Source organism: Chinchilla lanigera, unplaced genomic scaffold (assembly GCF_000276665.1).
Source record: "Chinchilla lanigera isolate Chin_1 unplaced genomic scaffold, ChiLan1.0 scaffold00091, whole genome shotgun sequence".
Taxonomy (NCBI): Eukaryota; Metazoa; Chordata; class Mammalia; order Rodentia; family Chinchillidae; genus Chinchilla; species Chinchilla lanigera.
In genome coordinates, this window is record NW_004955492.1 from 8,002,557 (window position 1) to 8,004,868 (window position 2,312).

General features: G+C 38.2%; 1 pseudogene; it reads left to right on the forward strand.

Moving 5' to 3' along the window:
* Positions 1-1,303: 1,303 nt before the first annotated feature.
* LOC102013305 lies at positions 1,304-1,996 on the forward strand (annotated as a pseudogene).
* Positions 1,997-2,312: the final 316 nt, after the last annotated feature.

Consider the following 2,312-nt stretch of genomic DNA (forward strand, 5'->3'; position numbering starts at 1 on the left):
ATGTTGTTATTCTGTTATATTTTTATGCTCTTTAAAATAAAAAAGCTTAAAAAATCAAAAGTATTTATTTTAATATGCCAGATAAAATGTCATACAATTATGGTATAACATGATGTTTTGATATATGAATAAACTTTTAAAAGTTATTAATCCAAGAAGAAGTAATAAGGAAAATGGGAAAGCATTTAGACATAAAAATGATAAAAACAATATGCATCAAACCTGTGGGACAATCAAAATAGCACTCTATTAGTTTAAGTATTAACAACAGGAGAAAAAATAACCTAGGTTAATGAGGCAAGCATCCAAGTTAACTTCAAGGAAAGAACAGAACAGAATAAATATATAGAAAGGAGAAAGCAGGTGCTGATACAAAAAAAAAAAACAAAACAAAACCCCAAACATGGTTTAAAAAGGATCAACAAAACCAAATATTAGCTATTTGGGTTTTTTGTTTGCTTTTATACAGAATCGGGCTACATAGTTCATGCTGACCCTGAACTCACTATGTAGTCCAGGCTGGCCCTGAATTCACACCAATCCTCCTGCCCCAGCCTCCTGAGTGCTGGGATTACAGAATATGCCACTACACCCAGCAGTGTTAGCTATTTGAAAAAGCTAAATGAATAGAAAACCTCTGTTGAGATTTACCAGGCTTGGAATGTAACTCAGGGTAGAGCACTTGTCTGGCATGCTTAAGGCCCTGGGTTCCATCCCCACCACTGTGAAAAATAAAATAAAAAAGAAAAGAAAAAAAAAGAGGTAAAAAATTATCAGTGAATCATATTGGAAAAGAAAAAGTGTCACAGCTATAGACACTGCTGAGACAAAAGAAGAAGTATTATTGACACCTTTATGCTAACACATCTTCCAAACTAATGAATTTGAAAACTTCCTTTAAGAATAGAACTTATTAAGAAAAGATTGAACATATAGACAGTCTTTTGGAGGGGTAGGGTCTCACTATGTACTTCAGACTGGTCTTAAACTGATTATGTAACCGAGGCTGGCCTCAAACTTGCGGCAATTCTCCTGCCTCAGCCTCCCCGGTGCTGGGATTAGGGGCATGCGCCATCAAGCCTGATTTAGACAGTCTTAAAAGGGTGAAAGAGATTGAGTGGATAGTTGAAAATTTTCCCTCCAGGGTGGGCCACAGTCTTGCGCAGGTCACGTGCACCCACAACAGCAGCCTGCAGCGCGAGCTGGGGAGCGTCCACGCTTGTGAGGAGTGCACCCCGTCTGGTAGTTCCTGACTTTTCATGCATGCCTGCAACCTGGGCCTTTACCCCAACCTTGCCCTACCATGGCTTCAGCTTTGGAGGAGTTGCAGAATGATCTAGAAGAAGTAAAGGTGTTGCTAGAAAAGGCCACTAGGAAGAGAGTATGTGATGCTCTGACAGCTGAAAAATCCAAGAATGAAACAAAAATAAAGAATAAGATGCAACACAAATCATAGAAGAAACCAGAACTTCTTGACAATGAAAATCCAGCTGCTGTGGTTGCTCCCATCACAACAGGATACACAGTAAAGATCAGTAATTACAGGTGGGATCAGTCAGATAAGCTTGTGAAAATCTACATTACCTTAACTGGAGTTCATCAAGTTCCTGCTGAGAATGTGCAGGTGCATTTCATAGAGAGGTCATTCGATCTTTTGGTAAAGAATCTAAATGGAAAGAGTTCCTCTATGATTGTGAACAGTCCCTTGAAACCCATCTCAGTGGAAGGCAGTTCAAAAAAAATCAAGACTGATACAGTTCTTCTCTTGTGTGGAAAGAAAGTGGAAAACACTCGGTGGGAGTACTTAACTCCGGTGGAAAAAGAGTGCAAAGAAAAAGAAAAGCCATCCTACGATGCTAAGACAGATCCTAGTGAGGGATTAATGAATGTTCTAAAGAAAATTTGTGAAGATGGAGATGATGATATGAAGCAAACCATTAATAAAGCCTGGGTGGAATCAAGAGAGAAGCAAGCCAGAGGAGATACAGAATTTTGAGACTTTCAAGTCCTTTTGAAAATTATGATACGGAAATACTGATATTTCCAATAAGGGAATGTTGGTGAGCTGCACAGAGAAATTTGACAGGTGGCTACAAAGCCTTCAAAATAAGTGCAGTGACTTCTCCATTTCTTACTGGAAGATTCATTTAAATAAGATATGCATATTAAGTACTTCCTCCAAAGATGGTTCCATTAGTACCCTGGTCATTTTGTTCATGAAAGGGTCACATGGTATTCTCATTGAAATACAAAAAGCAAGTCTTGCCTAATGAAAATAATACATTATGTATATTTTTGTTCAGCTAGAAGCT